This window comes from Gorilla gorilla, chromosome X (assembly GCF_029281585.2).
Source record: "Gorilla gorilla gorilla isolate KB3781 chromosome X, NHGRI_mGorGor1-v2.1_pri, whole genome shotgun sequence".
NCBI lineage: Eukaryota > Metazoa > Chordata > Mammalia > Primates > Hominidae > Gorilla > Gorilla gorilla.
Genome location: NC_073247.2, coordinates 148,512,307 through 148,532,956, shown reverse-complemented (window position 1 = coordinate 148,532,956; position 20,650 = coordinate 148,512,307). Strand labels below are relative to the sequence as shown.

At 40.0% G+C, this 20,650-nt stretch overlaps 1 pseudogene; it reads left to right on the top strand.

Annotated features, from left to right (window-relative positions):
• The first annotated feature begins 1,241 nt into the window (after nt 1-1,241).
• Nucleotides 1,242-17,736, top strand: LOC101124869 (GTP-binding nuclear protein Ran-like; annotated as a pseudogene).
• Nucleotides 17,737-20,650: the final 2,914 nt, after the last annotated feature.

The following is a 20,650-nucleotide window of genomic DNA, read 5'->3' as shown; positions in this document are numbered from 1 at the left end:
TGATCTATTCCTCTATAGTCTACCACTAAGTTCTAGTATTGCTGCTTCATTTAGTGTGGACCACTGCTTTATTCTACCTTCCTAAAACCATTTCAAAACTGGCCTCTGGGGCACTTGCCAGTGTGCTGAATCCTGTGTCACAGGAGAGTACCTCCATATTAACACACTTTTCTCTATTCAGTTTTGTAATCTGTCCTGTAGATCCAGCATCCTCAGATATACTCTTCCAGTTTTTGCTGGTAAACGTCAGCCAAGTTCTGCAGCTCCTTTTGTGTATATAATGACTCTCTTTTTGTGTATAATTCCTCTCCTCCCTCAGCAGGTCAAGCACTTCTCCCGTTATCCCATGTTGAAATTTGACCATAGTTATTGTTCTAATTGCTGGGAAGGGAGGGGGGCAGATCCTGAGAAGGGTAGGCATTGTCCCAGACAATGCCTCATTTGAGTTCCTTTCATGATCTTCAATTGGGGCGGGGTGCGGCGGGGGGACTGCTGTCCTCTAAAAGGAGGATTGCAGCACTTCTGCATGTCCAGAAGTTTCTGGAGGATCTTGGGGTTCAAGGTTCCCAAATGCATCTACTCAGTAATCTCTCTTCCAAGTCTTAGGGTCCCACTCTTTACTGGGACCCTGGTTTTGGTGTAGGAGACTCACTGGAACTGAAGAATTCAACCTTCTCTGAATTTTAGCTTCTCTTATGATTTGCTCCTGAGCCTGGTGATACGGTTTGTATTTGTGTCCCCAACCAAATCTCACGTTCAATTGTTATCCCCGGTGTTGGAGATGGGGCCCTGTGGCAGGGGACTAGATTATCGAGTTGAATTTCTCATGAATAGTTTAGTACCATCCCCTTGGTACTGTTCTCACAATAGCGAGTGAGTGCTCTCAAGATCTGGTCGTTTAAAAGTGTGGCATCTCACATGTACACACAAACATATACCATATATAGCAACATTTGCAGTCCAAAAGAAATATAAACAACAGTAGAGATGCAATGTTAAATCATAACTGCATAAAATTAACTGTAGTATATACTGTACTACTGTAACAATTTTGTAGCCACCTCCTGTTGCTATTGTTGTGAGCCCAGGTGTTGTGGGCATCTGCTTAGAACTGCATGGGACACTAATCATCTCTGCATGAGTAGTTTGTCTCTCCAGTAAATTGCATATCACAATAAAAAGTGATCTCTTGCAATTTTCATGTGTTTTTCATTGTGTTCAGTGCAATACCATCAACCTTGAATAACACCGTGGGACCTATGGTGGGACAAACCTTGAATAACGCCATGGGATGAAGTGCCACTAGTGATGCTGGAAGTGCTCCTAAGAAGCAGATAAAAATCATGACACTAGAAGAAAAAAGGTGAATTGCTTGATATGTACCATAGATTGAGATTTGCACCCGTGGTTGCCCACCATTTCTTTTTCTTTTTCTTTTTTGAGACAGAGTCTCGCTCTGTCGCCCAGGCTGGAGTGCAGTGGCGCAATCTCGGCTCACTGAAAGCTCCGCCTCCCAGGTTCATGCCATTCTCCTGCTTCAGCCTCCCAAGTAGCTGGGACAACAGGTGCCCACCACCGCACCTGGCTAATTTTTTGTGTTTTTAGTAGAGATGGTGTTTCACCGTGTTAGCTAGGATGGTCTCGATCTCCTGACCTCATGATCTGCCTGCCTTGGCCTCCCAAAGTGCTGGGATTACAGGTGTGAGCCACCACGCCCGACATTTGGTTGCCCACCGTTTCAAGATAAATGAATCCAGTGTAAGGACTATTATAAAAAAGAAAAGGAAATTATATTAATGAAGTTGTTGCTGCAGCTGTGCCAGTAGGTATGAAAACCTTGAACATTTTGCAAAATACCTTTTTATGTTGTATTGAAAATGCAGCTTTTGGCCAGGTGCAGTGGCTCACACCTATAATCCCAGCACTTTGGGAGGCTGAGGCGGGTGGATCACTTGAGGTCAGGAGTTTGAGACCAGCCTGGCCAACATGGCGAAACCCTGTCTTTACTAAAAATACAAAAATCAGCTACGCGTGATGGTGCATGCCTGTAATCCCAGTTAGTCAGGAAGCTGAAGTTGAACTCGGGAGGTGGAGGTTGCAGTGAGCCGAGATCTCGTCACTGCATTCCAGCCTGGGTGACAGAGCGAGACTCCGTCTCAAAAAAAAAAAAAAAAAAAAATAGCCAAGATAGGCCAGGCACGGTGGCTCATGCCTGTAATCCCAGCATTTTGGGAGGCTGAGGCAGGCAGATCACTTGAGGCCAGGAGTTTGAGACCAGCCTGGCCAGCATGGTGAAACCGCATCTCTACTACAGATACAAAAATTAGCTGGGCCTGGTGGTGTGTGTCTGTAATCCCAGCTACTCAGGAGGCTGAGACAGGAGAATTGCTTGAACCCAGGAGGTGGTTGCAGTGAGCTGACCTCATGCCACTGCACTCCAGCTTGGGCGACAGAGCAAGACTGCATCTCAAAAAAAAAAAAAAAAAAAAAGTCAAGATAACAGGAGAAGCAGCTTCTGCTGATCAAGAGGCAGCAGACAAGTTTCTAGATGTCATTAAGACAATCATCGTGGAGAAAAGATATCTGCCTGAACAGGTTTTAATGCAGATTAAAGTGCCCTATTCTGGAAAAGAATGCCAGAAAGGACATTTGTTAGTAAGGAAGAGAAGCAAGCACCAAGATTTTAAGCAGGAAGGGACAGGCTAATTCTACTGTTTTGTGCAAATGCAGTTGGTTTTATGATAAGAACTACTCTTATCTATAAAACAGCTAACCCCTGAGCCTTGAAGAGAAAACATAAACACCAGCTGCCAGTCTTCCGGTTGTATAACTAGAAGGCTTGGACAACAAGAACCCTGTTTCTGGATTGGTTCCATAGATGCTCTGTCCCTGAAGTCAGGAAGTACCTTGCCAGTAAGGGACTGCCTTTTATTGAATGATGCCCCTGGCCATCCAGATCCCTATGAGTTCAACACCAAAGGCTTTGAATTGGTCTCCTTGTTCTCAAACACAATGTCTCTAATCCAGCCTCTAGATCAGGTAGCCATAAGGACCTTTAAGGCTCATTACACATGGTACACTGTGGAAAAGATTGTCAGTGCTATGGAAGAGAACTCTGATGGACAGAACATCATGAAAGTCTGGAAGGATTACATCACTGAAGAAGCCATCGTTGTTATGGAAAAAGCCATGAAAACCATCAAGCCCAAAACAATGAATTCCTGCTGGAGAAAACTGTGTCCAGGTGTGTATGACTTCACAGGATTTACAACAGAGCCAATCAAGGAAATCATGAAAGAGATTGTGGAGGTGGAAAAAAAAGGTGGTGGTGGGTGGGGGGAAGGGTTTCAAGATATGGATCTTGGAGAAATTAAAGAGCTAATCAGCACCACACCAGAGGAATGAACAGAAGACAACCTGATAGAGATGAGCATTTCTGAACCTGTGCCAGACAATGAAGAAGAAGATGTAGAAGAAGCGGTGCGAGAAAACACATTGACATTAGGCAATTTAGCAGAAGGGTTCTGATTATTCAAGATTGCTTTTGACTTCTTTTATGACATGTACCCTTCTACGATGCATGCACTGAAACTGAAGCAAACTGTGGAAGAATTGGTACTGTATAGGCACATTTTTAGAGAAATTAAATAGCAAAAAAGACAGAAATTACCACGTATTTAATCTCCATAAAGTTACACTAAGTGTGCCTGTGTCTCCTGACTACCCTTCCACCTCTTCCACCTCAGCCACCCCGAGACAGCAAGACCAACCTCTCCTCTTCAGCCTACTCAACCTGAAGACGAGGACAAAGACTTTTATTTTATTTCATTTATTTATTTATTTTTGAGATGGAGTCTTGTTCCTGTTGCACAGGCTGGAGTGCAGAGGCACGATCTCGGCTTACTGTAACCTCCACCTCCTGGTTCAAGCGATTCTCTTTCCTCAGCCTCCCAAGTAGCTGGGATTACGGGCACGCTCCACTACGCCCAGCTAATTTTTGTATTTTTAGTAGAGACGGGTTTTCGCCATGTTGGCCAGGCTAGTTTTGAACTCCTGACCTCAGGTGATCCACCTGCCTCGGCCTCCCAAAGTGCTAGGATTACAGGCATGAGCCACCGTGCCTGGCCAACAACTTTTATGATGATCCACTTAATCAATAGCAAATACATTTTTTATCATGATTTTCTTCATAATATTTTCTTTTCTCCAGCTTGCTTTGTTGTAAGAATATAGTATATAATACATTTAACATACAAAATATGTGTTAATCGACTGAGTTATCAGTAAGGCTTCTGGTCAACAGTAGGCTATTAGTGATTACGTTTTTGAAGAGTCAAAAGTTATATGCAGATTTTCAACTGCACAGGGAGCGCCTCTAGGCCCCACATTGTTCAAGGGTCAACTATATTTTCTTCATATATGTATATATATTTCATTGAAATTTCAATGAAGACTTTTGAAGACTACATAGACCTTTTATCAGCTTCATGACCCAGAAATGTCTTTCTCAAGGACCTGGGAGCCATTTTTAAAAAATGTAAACATCAAATGAGGTAGCACCCCATCTCCCAGTTTTTGTGGGAGTGTAGAAACCTAACTTTGGTGGGCACCTTGCTCCAAATTGCAAAACTATTTCCTGTTAAAAAGATATGGTAATTTTTTTCCTCTAGATAAAACCAATTAACTAGCACAGATGGTCACCTCAATTACTAGGTAAAGTTTGGGTGAAATATGTGTGACAAAATATGCTGCCAAGTCTTCTTACTTGAGGACTAGTCATTATTTATTTACTTGAAAACATGTAAATAATGGTATCTGCTTGGCTATATTAGGGGGTGAGATTCCTTTCTGTTTTTGCAATCTCTTAGTGAGTTACTTGGAATGTGCATCATGCTCTGGTTTAATGCTGACTCAATAATAAAACGTTCTTTCTCTACTACCATTGTGGAGAGGAATTCTGGGTTAGGAGAAGATTTTGTTTTTAATTATATTTCCCCAACAATTTTGGTGATGAGAACATGGAAATATATGGTAGCTCCTGACATGAGCAGACAACTGACAGTCTGTAACCATAAAACAGTCAGGTAGGAGACTCGGAATTATAAAAAGTCTTCCCTCTAGCGCTCTCTTTTTTTGGGACTACTACCTAGACAATCCAACCTGTCCAAATTCAATATGTTACTATTAAATAAACATGGGTAATGTAGACTCTAAAATTCAATCAGGGTCATCATATGGTTGGAAAATATGGGAAGACAGGAATGTTGCCTTCAAGTCTCTCTCTCAAATAGTTAATATCTCTCTGTCACATTTATGATGGTTATGCACATGAGAATCCAGTTCTGTAGTGGTGGGAGGATGGGTCTTTTGATTTGGATAGATTAACACATCCTTGGAGGGGTTTCATCCTGAATGAATGAGTTCCTGTATTATGGGATAAATATTGTTCTAAGAGGAGAGTTAAAAATGATTTAGGGCTGGTCAAAGTACAGTGGTGTTTACAACTAATTGATCACAACTGGTTATTTCTTTGTGTCTTCTCCACTCCCACTGTTTTACTTGACTAGCTTAAAAGATTCAGATAGGCTGGACATGGTGGCTCACGCCTGTAATCCCAGCACTTTGTGAGGCCCAGGCAGGCAGTTCACCTGAGGGTGGGAGTTCGAGACCAGCCTGACAAACATGGAGAAACCCCGTCTCTACTAAAAATACAAAATTAGCCAGGCATGGTGGCGCAGGCCTGTAGCTCATGGTGAGCCGAGATAGCGCCATTGCACTCCAGCCTGGGCAACAAGAGCGAAACTCCATCCAAAAAAAAAAAAAAAAAAGATTCGGATAGCCAGATGAAAAGAAAAAAGAGGGGAAATGCAAAAATTAAAGGCACTTTCTCTTTCATGGAAACCTTCTCCTCCTTTCTCTGCTGTTCCTGCTCCCTCTGCTTCCCTTGCATGTCCTTATGCTTCTTTGCTTCTAACTGACTGTAGTGGCTCCCAGGCAAGGGGGAGGTGATGATCTTTTAGAGAGGTGGCTCCCTTCATGAATAGATTTCCCTGTAAAGGGAGGTGAAGGTACAACTTTCTACCGCTACCTGCTCTATTTGAGGATACAAGTTTGTGTGCCTGGTGGCCTAGCTCTGAGTCTACTTTATGTTTTAGACCAGATTCCACCTCCAGGAGGTCTTATCTACATACCACACAACACACAACTAGAAAGGCAGAAATAATAAAGAGACAGGATCATGGGATGATTGAGAACTTGGATAAAAGACTGTGCTTTGGTTTGAATGTGTCCTCCAAATTTCATGTGTTGGAAACTTAATCCCCAAATTCATATTTGATAGTATTTGGAGGTGGGGCCTTTGGAAGGTAGTTAGGATTAGATAATTTCATTAGGGTAGGGCCCCCATGATGGGACGGGTGGCTTTATAAGAAGAGGAAGAGAGACCTGAACTGACATGCTCTTACTCTCTTGCCATGTGATACCTTCTAGCACGTTATGTCACAGCAAGAAGGCCCTCACCAGATGCTGGCACCTTGATATTGTACTTCCCAGCCTCCAGAAATAAACCTCTGTTCTTTATAGATTACTCAGTCTGTGGTATTCAATTATAGCAACAAAAAATTGGCTAAGACAGACTGTGTTCCCATGAGGCAACAGAATGGAGAGTAGCTGCACTTGTCACTTGGAAAAAGACAGGCAACCAAGGTATTAAACGTATGAATGTCAAAACTGGAACTGAAGTGTTGTGTAATTTACATTTTTATTGTCTCAGTGTGAGGAAAACCAGACCTTCCTATTTGGATAGCCAGCAAAACTGATGCCATTGAGTAGCTACCCAGGACTCTTGGGTGGTTCAGATCCTTTTCTCATTCATTTAAAGGCTTCTCTTCCCTGTGCCCCAGAAATTTGCAGTACTACTATGCAGCATGTTTTCAGTTTACAGCTCCATGTGTGGAGATGTGCACCAGCTACTGTATGGAATTTTGCAATGAGCAGACTTTGATCCTTTGATGGAGCAAGGATGTTGGTGTCCAGAAGATTACCACATCAGGGGTATGGTGGTCAAGAGAAGCTGACTATCCACCATCCCTCACAAATATGGATAATCTGAGGATAGAGGTTCCTTGAAACCTTTCTTGTAAAGAGAAACTGGAAGATATTGCAGCTGTTTACTCATAAGACAGGTGAGTACCTCATTGATTTCCATCAGTGACTTGTTCAGGCATTCTAAAAGTTTATTGGCATGGATCCAAGGTCATATAAAAATTGCCCTCTGGTTCTAACCACCTTTATTTTAGCTCTCTCACTGACTATCCAAACCCAAGTTAAGGAAAAGGTAGTAGGATGGCAAAGGCAAACTATTACCCAAATCTTAGCAGCAGCTACTCAGTTTTGGGATAATCTAAGAACAAAAAAAGAAAATAAGAGATTAAAGTTTGCTGTGTTCTCTGCTTAGTTAGAACTCTTTACTGAAGGGAATAATCCTACAATGACCAATCCAGAAGGGGAAGAAAGAAAGATGGGAGGCTGTATGTTGTTATTGCAAGAAGCCAGGGTGTTGGAAGAGGGATTGCAGAAGGACGCTCTGGATGATGCAGAAACTGCAAAGATAAGATAATTAGGAGAGCCTAGAACAAAACTTTCAGCTAGGAAATACTTGGCAAGTGGTTCAAAATTGACAAATTGAGGGAATCACAAAGGTGAGAACTAGTGGACTTTAATGTGTCAGTAACTTTTCCCATCTGGTGACAGGTTAATACAGGTTATGGATATTTTGGGTCAGCCTTCTACTTGTCCCCTTTCCTCTGTAATTCCCATAGAGATAGGTCCTTTGACTGAGGAACATGTGTTCTTCATTTCTCCTGAATCTCCTATAAACCTACTGGTGAGAGACCTGCTGTGCAACTTAATAGCTACTATATTCTGTACTGTGGATGAAGTGTCTGTGGAGCCTTTTGGGAAAAGGCACCTGATTTGGATACTATATACTTCTGAAAGAAAAGAGGTATGGTAGAGAGTGGCAGTCTCATACTGTGCTGTAAAAGTCCCCACAAGCTGAAACAAGTCACTTAAATGTGAAGTAAAAAACTATAAATCTTTTAGAATAAAACATAGGAGAAAATATTCATGACCTTGGGTTAGGCAAAGATTCTTAGATACAACACCAAAAGCATGACCCATAATAGAAAAAAATGAATAAACTGAACTTCATAAAAAATGAAAAAAATTTGCATTTCAAATTATTCCATTGAGGAAATGAGAAGACAAGCCACAGACTGGGAGAAAATATTTGCAAATCATATATCTGATAAAGGACTTGTATCCAGAATACATTGAGAACTCTTACAACTCAATCATAATAATGATAATAATAATCAGACAACTGAATTTAAAAGTAAGCAAAAGACTTGAAGGAGGATTTAATCAAAGGGAATTACAATACCGGATTAATTTGAGATATAAAAAATAGCTTACCAAAAAGATGAGCCATGGCCATGTGTCAACAATATCCTTTTTTGAGAGCTCAATTAAACATAATAAAACCAGTTATAAAAGAATTAGAAAAACATGTAATCCCCATGCTTTGGAAGGCCAAGTTAGGAGGATCAGTTGAGGTTAGGAGTTTGAGACCAGTCTGGGCAACATAGTGAGACCTCATCTCTACAAAAAATTAAACAAAAATTAGCTGGGTGTGATGGCAGGTGCCTGTGGTCCTAGCTACTTGGGAGGCTGAGATGGGAGGATCACCTGAATCCTGGAGTTTGAGGTTACAGTGAGCCGTGATCACACCACTGCACTCAAGCCTGGGTAACAGAGTGAGACTCTGTCTCTAAAAAAAAAAAAAAAAAAAAAAAGAAAGAAAAAGGATAATTAAAAACGGGCACTTACCCTGTAGTAATCCCACATTTCCAGTAAAGAAGAAAGGTAAATTTCATAAAGATGGGTAAGCTCTATATAGATTTGTACTGATTTTAGAGAAGTAAATTAATTTGTTGTCCCATTAACACCTGTAGTTCCTAATCCTGCAACTATTCTGATCTCAGTATCATTGTCTGAAAAAAATTTTTTTGTTGTTCTATGTTCTATGTTCTGCCCTCCCTTCCTCTCTCCCTTCCTCCCTCCCTCCCTCATTCCCTTCCTCCCTTCCTCTCTTCCTCCCTTCCTCCCTTCCTCCCTTCTTCCCTTCTTTCCTTCCTTCCCTCCTTTCCTCCTTCCCTTTTTTCCTTCCTTATTTTTTTCCTTCCCCTTCTTTCTTTTCTTGTAAGTGGACAAGTCTAAATTCTTACTTGCTCATAAAGGAGTCTGATACTTATAGCAGACAATTCCTCAAGGGTTTTGAGACTCCCCTAATGTTTTCTCTAGTCATTTACAGAAACACTTAGATAAATTTGTTTCACCAGAAGGATCTATAATTTTTCAAAATATAGATGATTTTGCTGGTAGCCTCAGAAACTAAAGAGCAATGCAAAACTAACACTTTGGCTTTGTTACAATTGTTTGCTTCACAAGGGCATAAGGCCTCACTAGATAAATTGCAACATTGCTTTTCTGAGTAAACTATTTAAGGCATCTGTGTTCAGCTGTGGGCCTTAGAGTGGTATAATCTAGGGGTCATCTCATTTTGCAGATCTAACAGCCGAATGTAGTGCTATGGTTAGAATGTTTATGTCCCATTCTCTCCCCAATTCGTATGTTGAACTCTAATCTCCAATGTGATGGTATTAGAAATGGGGCCTTTGGAGGTGATTAGGGTGTTGCCCTAATGAATGGGATGAATGCCATTATAAAAGAGGCCTCAGAGATCTTCCTGGCTCCTTCCACCATGTGAGGATGCAACCAGAAGGCACCATCTATGAGGAAGTGAATCCTTACCAGACCCTGAATTTGCCAGCATCTTGATCTTGTACTTTCTAGCCTCCCAAAAAGTGATTAATAAATGCCTGTTGTTTGTAAGCTACCCAGTTTATGGCATTTTGTTATAACAGCCCAAATGGACTTAGACGCAGTTTTGGTACTAATGCAGTACCAAAGAGAGTAGATTCCAGGTTTTGCAGAGTGGGCAAAACCTCTGATGGAGCAACTACATGATAATCCTTCAGATCTTCTCGTTTGGTCCCTAGAATCTGAAGAGGCTTTTGAACAAGGGAAATTGGGGATAGCCTCTCTCTTAGCTTTGAAATGTCCAAAGTTTGAAAAATCTGACGTGATTTATGTAATATTCCTATTCAAAATGATGATATAATAATGTTTATCAATTGGTAATGTAGTATGGCTAAAAGTGGCCACTCAAAAAGCTTCCTAGCTGCGGTGACTTATCACGCAGCTTCGGAAGCTTATGCTTTATCTGCAATTAAGTCTGCATAAGCAGATGAGTTAATACCAGTTAGTAGAACTGCAATTCTTAGTTCTGGACTAAAAATAAACATAAAAATATATACATAATAAATATATGTTTGATGTCTGTCATGCAACAGAGAACTTTTTTTAAACAGAGGATTTTTGACTTCAATAACAACTAAAAAAATCACATGGAAAGTTGATAGCTGATTTGTTAGGGACTTTACACCTGCTTTCTCAGATACCAGTAATTCATTTTGCTGATAGAGCTGTAAAAGCTGCTTTTATTTATTATTTATTTTTATTTTGTAGATGAAGTCTGTCTGTGTCACCCAGGCTACAGTGCAATGACACGATCTTGGCTCACTGCAACCTCCGCCTCCTGGGTTCAAGTGATTCTTCTGCTTCAGCCTTCCGAGTAGCTGGGACTACAGGCATGTGCCATCACACCCAGCTAATTTTTGTATTTTTAGTAGAGACAGGGTTTCGCCATGTTGGCCAGGCTGGTCTCGAACTCCTGACCTCAGATGATCTGCCTGTCTCAGCCTCCCAAAGTGCTGGGATTATAGACGTGAGCCACTGTGCCCTGCCAAAAGCTGCTTCTAAAACATGGCTGGTTCCAAACTTAGAAGCTCTATTTTTAATACAACAAGAAGCTTTTGTTCATTTTTTAAAATGTGCTTCACAAAAATAAATGAGCAAATGAATTGAAAAAGGAGCTAAAAGAAATTTGATTGGACTGTGGGAATTACGCAACAGTAATTCCTATACTTCAGTCCCAATTTGCTTGGTTAGTGGTGTTGTGTCATTGACAAAATTATCTGAACAAAAGAGGAATTTTAAAGGCATTAGACCCCTACTAGGCCTACCAAAAAGATAAAATTATTCACAACATATTAAAGAGATATGCTATGTAATGTATGCTATTGATGTGCTATTCTTTACGGGCCACTCCAAATATAAGCACAGGAAGTTCTGTCTAACCAGCTTTACCAGGAACGTGGTGGCAGTTAGATTTCGGTAAGAGATATTGTCTAGTTGTGGTATGTGTGACATTTGGATGGCCTGAAATCTTTCTGTCTTCAAAAGCTGATCTTCAGTTAAGCAAGATGAATAAACTCTAAAGGTCTACTGTACAACATTGTGCCTATAACCAATAATACTATATTGTACTCTCAAAAATTTGTTAAGAGGGTAGATCTCTTGTTAAATGTTCTTACCACAATCAAATAAAATTTAAAAAGCTGATGTTTGGAACAGAAAACCAAACACCACATGTTCTCACTCATAAGTGGGAGTTGAACAATGAGAACACATGGACACAGGGAGGGGAACATCACACAGTGGGATCTGTTGGGGGGTGGGGGGCAAGGGGAGAGAGAGCATTAGGACAAATACCTAATGCATTCAGGGCTTAAAACCTAGATGATGGGTTGATAGGTGCAGCAAACCACCATGGCACGTGTATACCTATGTAACAAACCTGCACGTTCTGCATATGTATCCCAGAACTTAAAATAAAATAAAAATAAAAATAAAAAGCTGTTGTTCAGACAGTGGTAAAGGTTCTCTTAAAACTCACAATTTCCGCTTCTGGGATACCAGAGCACATTGACTAGGACAGAGGAAGTCATTTTACTTCTACTGTTGCCCAGGAATTATGCCAAATGTGTGCAGATTCCTATAAGCCTCAGTCCTTTGGACAAGTGGAGTGAATAAATCAAACTCTAAAAAGCTATTTGGCCAAGATTTAGTAATCTAACATGTTAAAATGGCTTAGAGCTTTGCCACTAACCTTATCAAAAATTAGAGTGACCCCTGCAAGCAAGCATAGTATCTCTCCCTTTGAACTTATGGTTGGCAGGCCTATGAACTTGGGTCTGAGACCATGTTCTGTTGCCAATTTAACTGAATCCTGTCATAATCATGTTCAATAGTTAAAAGGCCTTCTCTTTTCCCTAGAAACCCTGAGACTTACAGTCATAAGGACTTGCCTGAGTCAGTCTGCCACCCTTATAGAATAGGAGACTTCATCCACATAAAGGTATTTCAAAGGAAAGACAGGTTGTCACTCTATTGGGAGAGACCCTTTCAGGTGCTGCTGATCACTCATACTGCTATCAAAGTGAAGGAGAACCATAGCTGGATTCATGCTTTCTATGTGAAACCAGCACCGCAGGAGGACTAGACAGTTGTTCCCACAAAGAACTTCACTAGAGGAATGGATATTGGTACTGAACTCAACTGAAAAGAGGTATTCTTTATTTTTAAAAAAATTTTTTTGAGACTCGGTATCACTCTGTCCCCCAGACTGGAGTGTTGGAGTGCAATGGCGTGATCTCGGTCACTGCAACCTCTGCCTCCCAGATTCTAATGATTCTCTTGCCTCAAAAAGATGTGTTCTAAAAAATTGATTGCTATTCTCATAGTACTACTCAGACAGAGGTTGTTTGAATCATCACAATAAAGAATCACATTTATTGGAAAGCAAACATTATTATTACACCAAATTTCTGCATTCCCAGTAATGGTTCCTCCAACCACATATTTCCAATGAGCTCTAAATTGTACTCCCATTGTGGATATGCTCTGGATTACTGGCCGAGTACAAGTGAGATCATCCTGACTAGTAATTTTTGATAATAACAAAGTTAAAGTAATTAGTATGCATCCAGGTACTCAAGTTCTAACTTCAACACAAAAATGTTTTATTAACCGGCTTGATTGAAAGAATGACATAGAAAAGAAAAATATCTAATAGATGAACAGAAATCTGGCACCTACAGATTACTAGCAACTACAAAAGACAGATATAGTGTCACTACTAACATTGGGAGGCAGATTTTCTCCAGTATGGGTGGATAAACAAAGGTGGATGCCTGTTATTTATAGAGATTTAGCTGACTGTTTTAATTATATAACTATTTAGACCAACGGAAAAAATGGCCCATAAGATGGATTTTTCCTTAAGGCTTAAAACACTAAAGTTGGCTGGACATGGTGGCTCACACCTGTAATGCCAGCCCTTTGGGAGGCCAAGGCAGGTGGATCGCTTGAGCCCAGGAGTTTAAGACCAGCCTGGGCAACACAGCGAGGCCTCATCCCTACAAAAATACAAAAATTAGCTGGGTGTGGTGGTGTGTGCCTATAGTCCCAGCTACTTGGGAGGTTGAGGTGGGAGAATTGCTTGAACCCAGGAGTTTGAGGTTTCAGTGAGCTATGATCATGCCACTGCACTCCAGCCTGGGCGACAGAGTGAGAACTTGTCTCAAAAAAAAGACAAAAAAAAAAAAAAAAAAAAAAAAACCGCACACAAACAAAAAACCAAAAACCAAACACAAAGCAAATTAAAGTTGTGCACATTAAACACTAGAAGTTCAATCCGTACTCTAAAATCAGTGCCTCGTAAGACTTTTAACTAGATGATGGCCATGGATTTCTTTCTACTTCTCATCTTAAAACAAAATTATTTAGGAAATGGAGCAATCACTGAACGGCCTAAATTACCATGTAAATGTGATGTTACTCATGTAATTGATGGAAACTCAGGAGAAATTTATTGGGGCATCAAAGAAAAACTGTTCATTAAAATTTGAAATTAGCAGGGTCCTGAGTTAAGCTACTCTATAGGCCTGGATTGGGTAAGACCTCATGAGGAACTACAAAATAATGCTCCATAGTTAATCATTTGAAAGTACAAGCAATAAAGACATCACAACAATTTATAAAATTAATGTATGACTAAAACATTTTTTCATTGCTAATCAAGACTCTGGGCTTCTGCCATCTTTTCAGCCTCAGCTGGATAAGCACAGAGACACTTCTGGAAGGAACATAATGGTGGCTGCCCAAGGAGAGCCCCAAGTCCAGTTCAAATTGGTATTGGTTGGTGATGGTGGTACTGGAAAAACTGCATTCATGAAATGTCATTTGACCAGTGAATTTGAGAAGTGTGTAGCCACCTTAGGTGTTGAGGTTTATCACCTTGTGTTCCACACCAACAGAGGATCTATTAAGTTCACTGTATGAGATACAGCTGGCCAGGAGAAATTTGGTATACTGAGAAATGGCTATTATATTCAAGCCCAGTGTGCCGTTATAATGTTTGATGTACATCTTGAGTTATTTACAAGAATGTGCCTAACTGGCATAGAGATCTGGTATGAATATGTGAAAACATCCTCATGTTGTATGGCAACAAAATGGATATTAAGTATGGGAAAGTGAAGGAAAAATCTACTGTCTTCTACTGAAAGAAGAATCTTCAGTATTATGACATTTCTGCCATAAATGCCAAAAAGTAACTACAACTTTGAAAAGCCCTTCCTCTGGCTTGCTAGACAGCTCATTGGAGACCCTAACTTGGAATTTGTTGCCGTGCCTGCTCTTGCCTCACCAGAGGTTGTCATGGACCCAAATTTGGCAGTTTAGTGTGAGCATGATTTAGAGGTTGCTTAGACAACTGCTCTCCCAGATGAGGATGATGACCTGTGAGAATGAAGCTGGAGCCCAGTGTCAAAAGTCTAGTTTTATAGGCAGCTGTTCTGTGATGTCAAGTGGTGCACTGTGTGTGCCACTTTATTATCTAGCTAAGGGCAACATGTGCTCCATCTGTGGGATGCTGAAGGAGATGAATGGGCTTTGGAGTGAATGTGACAGTTTAAAAAATACCTTCATTGTTTGGACCTGCATATTTAGCTGTTTGGGAATGCAATTGATTTCTTCTTGAGTTTCAAATGTAAGACTGCTACTGTCACATCACAATATTCAGTTGTGCCTAACTGGCATAGAGATTTGGTATGAGTATGTGAAACATCCTTATGTTGTTCAGTGGGGAAATTTTGTTACTATCATTGCCATTCCTTTTTGTTTAGAATCAGAATAAAAGTGTATTTCAAATATCTTTTAAAAATCAGATTTAACTATTCAGCATTAGTATAATATATTCAAAGGTTATTTCCCCAAGGCAGATAAAAATTTCTAAAAAATTCACTTTCTACAAATTTAGTAATTCTGATGTTCTCTCATGCTTCTAATAATTGTTTTGCTTTGTATTTTACTACAGATTTGCTGATTTTAGATGGCTACAACTGCCCAGAGAAAGGGAAAAAAACCACAATAAAGATAACTAAAAAAATGTTCACGTTACTATTTTATAGTAACACAGGCAGGAGATTGTAAGGACAGATACAAATTAACAATAAGAGGCTTAATTACTCCCATTGAAAATAAGGTATGAGATTTCTCTCCCCTCCTTTTTTTCCAGAACATTTACTTGAGAAAACTTGTAATTGTAAGTACTTTCTCCTCTCTTTTAAATGTACATAAATCCTTTTGCAGACTAAGTAGGTCTTTTGCCATCTTTGTGACCCACAAATGTCTTTCTCAAGAATGGACCTAAGAGTCATCTCTTTGAAATGTAAACATCAAGGGAGAAAGCACCCTCATTTCCCCCAGTTCCTGTGGGAGGGTAGCAGCCTAACTTTGGTCTCCATCTTACTCCCTCCAAGTGTCAGAATCACCTCCTGTCGTAAAGATATGAGAAGTTTATGTTTCCCCTGGATAAAGCCAATTAGCTAACACAATGGTAATGGTAACCTGGTGTCTTAGTCTGTGCTGTTATAATGAAATACCACAGACTAGGTTAATTTATAAACAACAGAGATTTATTTCTCACGGTTCCAGAATCTGGAAAATCCAAGATCAAGGAATGGACAGGTTTGGTGTCTGGTTGTTACTGGAAATGAGTCCCGATCCAGACCCCAAGAGAGGGTTCTTGGATCTCATGCAAGAAAGAATTCAAGGCAAGTCCATAGGGCAAAGTGAAAGTAAGTTTATGAAGAAAGTAAAGGAATAAAAGAATGGCTACTTCATAGGCAGGGCAGCCCCGAGGGCACTGCCCATTTTTATGGTTATTTCTTGATTATATGCTAAACAAGGGGTAAATTATTCATGCCTCCCCTTTTTAGACCATAGAGGGTAACTTTCCGATGTTGCTTTGGCATTTGTAAACTGTCATGGTGTTGGTGGTTGTGTAGCAGTGAGGATGACCGGAGGTCAGTTTCATTGCCATCTTGGTTGTGGTGGGTTTTAGCCAGCTTCTTTACTGCAAATTGTTTTATCAGGAAGGTCTTTATGACCTGTATCTTGTGCCAACCTCTTATCTCATCCTGTGACTAAGAATGCCTTAACCTCTTGGGAATGCAGCCCAGTAGGTCTCAGCCTTATTTTACCCTGCTCCTATTCAAGATGGAGTTGCTCTGGTTCAAACGCCTCTGACATGGTGAGGGCTTGATCTCTGCTTCCAAGATGGCACCTAGTTGCTTTATCCTCTGTCTTAATTTTAGCCCAGAAAGACCCATGTTGGACTTCTACAGAACTGTAAGATAATACATGTGTTTTTTTTTTTTAAGTCACTAAGATTGTAGCAATTTGTTACTGCATCAATAGAAAACTAATAGAACAAGGTATTTCCCAACAGCTGAGTGCAAGTTTATGGAGAAGGTTGCATTTATAAGCTGTTAGCAGCAGCACTCCCAGAAATTGGAGGATGGGTGCACTCATCATTAAAGGGTTGGCAGTGTTCACTTTAGTAAATCTGCCTAATTCTGAGATGCAATTTAAGGAAGCCTACTGTTTGTGATTTTGGTTGCTTTTTTGTTTGTTTGTTTTGGTTCTTTTTAGAGAGCTATTCCTTACCTCAAGGTAAAAAACATATTCTCTTACATGTTCTTTAAATACAATTTTAGTTGGGTTTTATACATATAAATATTTAATCCATCCCTTCCGAAATTTGTGTATGTGTGTGGTAGGAAGTAAAAATTTACCTTTTTCCAGATAGATAGCAAATTGTCTCAGTCTCATTTGTTGAGGAGTCAGTCTTCTTTCCCTATTGATTTGAAATATTATAAACCAAATTTCCACAAATGCTGGGTTAGTTTCTGGGCACTAGTGATTTGCTCACCTAATCCCAAATCAGCACCACACTTATTTAATTATTATAGCTTTACAGTATGACTTCATATCTTATGAGTAAAATTTGTTCTCTTAAAAAATTGTCTTGGCTATATGAGGGTATTGGTGATGTTGACTCCATCTCTTATTTAAATATATATATGTAAATATATATGTAAACAGCTTTATTGAGATATAATTTACACATCATACAATTAAGCCACTTAAAGTGTACAATTCAGATTTTTAGTATACTCACAGACATGTGCCAGCATCGCTGCAATCAACTTTAGAAACCCTTTACCAAATAACATCCTATGAAGAAACCCTGAAAGAAATCCGTCATTCTCCCCTCCTCCTGAGCCCCTGGCAACCACTAATGTACTTTCTATCTCTATGGATTTGCCTGTTCCAGATAATAAATAAAAATGGAGTCATACAGTGTGTGATCTTTCGTGTCTGTCTTTTTAACATAATGCTTTAAAGGTTCATTCATGATGTAGCCTGTATTGGTACTTCATTCGTTTTTATGACTAAGTAGTATTCCATTATAATGATAGTGACTGGAGGCAGCCAAATGCCTAGGCAGATAGGGGCGGGTCCCTGGTGAAACCCCACCTTCAAACCCAAAACAGCCTGAAACCCGGGGCCCAGAGTGAGAACTTCTATTCCTGTTTGCCTGCTCTCTCCTGATTGGTTCTTTCTGAATAATGCCTTTTAACCAATTGAATGTTGCCTTTTCCAATACTACCTATGGCCCGCTCTGCCCACATCCTGTACCTATAAAGACCCCAGACTCAGTCAGTAGAGAGAGAGAGATGGCCTGACTTCAGGGAAGAGACCTCCTGACTTTGGGGAAGATGACCTGCCCTTCCCATTCCCTTTCCAGCTCTCCTCTCTGCTGAGAGCTATTTTAATTGCTCAGTAAAATTCTCTACTTTCACCATCCTTCAGTTGTCAGAATGACCTCAGACGTGCACCACCACACCTGGCTATTTTTTTGTATTTTTAATAGAGACATGGTTTCACTATGTTGGTCAGGCTGGTCTCGAACTCCTGACCTCAAGTGATCCGCCCTTCTCAGCCTCCCAAAGTGCTGGGATTACAGGTGTCAGCCACCGTGCCCAGCTGACATTTGATTTTTGACAAAAGTACCAGAACGATTCAATGAGAAAAGATAGCCTTTTCAACAAATGGCAGTGGAACAATTGAAGATCCATATACAAAAAAGGAACCTCAAACTAAACTTCACATCTTATGCAAAAATTGATTCAAAATGTATCACTGACCTAAATGTAAAACATAAAAAGCATAGGAGAGAATTCTTAGGATTTAGGACAAGGCAGTTTTAGACTAGACACCAAACATATGGTCAATAAAAGGAAAAATTGACAAATTGGACCTCATAAAAGTTAAAAACTTCCTCAGCAAAAGCCTGTGTGGAGAGGATGAAAAGACAAGCTACAGACTGGCAGACTGGGAGAAAATATTTGGAAACCCCATATCTGACAAAGGACTAGTATCAAAATTCCATGAAGAACTTTCAAAACTCAACAGTAAGAAAACAATCCAATTAGAAAATGAGCAAAATATATAAACAGACATTTTACTGAAGAGGATATCCAGATGTCAAATAAGCACAAGAAAAGATGTTCAATATCATTAGCCATCAGGTAAATGGAAGTTAGAATTATAATGAGATATCACACATGTATCAAAATGGCTTAAGTAAAAAATAGTGAGAACACCAAATGCTGGCCAGAATTTGGAAAAACTGATCACTTGTATGTTGTTGATGGGAATGTAAAATTATACAGTCACATTGGAAATAAATTTGACGGTTTCTTACAAACCTAAACATGCAACTATCACACAGCCTACCAATTTCACATTTGGGCATTTATCTCAGAGAAAGAGAAACTTATGCTTACACAAAAACCCATACACAAATGTTTGTACCTACTTATTCATAATAACCAAAAGCTGAAAGCAACCCATATATCCTTTCATGGGCGAATAATTCAATCAACTGTGGTACAACCATATGATGCAATACTACTAACCAATAAAAATAAGTGAACTATTGACACATGCCTTTTCAACAATCCTGTGACCTCAATATCCAGTTAATGAACTTCCTTTGTAATTAACCATCCAGAGTCATCTCCTCTTGCTTGCAGCTAAGAAAACTGATTGATACAAAGAGAAATAAATGTAAGAGGAAACTACAAGAAACGAGAAGTAGAAGTCAGTGAATGCCTTGTTAAGGTTTATAGTTGCCTAAATAGCCAAAGCCAAAAAATGATACCATAGATAATACTAACAGTCAGGTGACAGGCTGAGAGAAGATCTTTTCAATGTATAAAATTGGCAAAAACTAATATTCAAAATTTTAAAGGAATTCTTTGAAAACTACCTGAAAAGACTGGCAACACCATAGAAAAATGGGCAAAAGGCCAGGCGCAGTGGCTCATGCCTATAATCTCAGCATTTTGGGAGTCTGAGGCGGGTGGATCACTTGAGATCAGGAGTTTGAGACCAGCCTGGCCAACATGGCAAAAACTCGTCTCTACTAAAAATACAAAAATTAGCTTGGTGTGGTGGTGGGTGCTTGTAATCCCAGCTACTCAGGAGCTGAGGCCAGGAGAATCGCGTGAACCTGGGAGGCAGAGGTTACAGTGAGCTGAGATCATGCCACTGCACTCCAGCCTGTGTCACAGAGCGAGACTTTGTCCCAATAAAAAGAAAGAAAAATGGGCAAAGCACTTGAATAAGCAAATCACATAAGGGGAAACCAAAAATGACTAAACGCGTACGAAGAGATGTTCTACCTCACAAGTAATCAGACAAACGCAAATGAAAACAACAATGAGATATAAGTGGACCCATCACCTTGTCAAAAGTAAGTTCAATAATCAAGTGGTTGTGAAAATATGATAGGATGAGAGCAATTCTTGGATTCTGCTAGTGTGAGGTTAAACCTGTGCAGCCATTCTGATGAGCAATCTGGCAGTGCCTAGTGAAGTTAAGAATGTGTGCAACCCAAAGCAATTCAACAGGGGAAAGGAAAGTCATTTCAATGGAGGGTAGTTGAAAAACTGAATATTTATATGGAAGTTAAAATACTAGATCTTTAACCTCCCTACTCAATACAATACACAAAATAAATTTGAGGGGGATTACACACTTAAAGGTAAAAACGAAAGCTATAATGCTCTGGAAGAAAACAGGAGAAAAAACAGGAGAATTTCCCTTCCTTCCTTCCTTCCTTCCTTCCTTCCTTCCTTCCTTCCTTTCTTTTTTTTTTTTCTTGAGACAGAGTCTCACTCTGTTGCCCAGGCTGGAGTGCAGTGGCAAG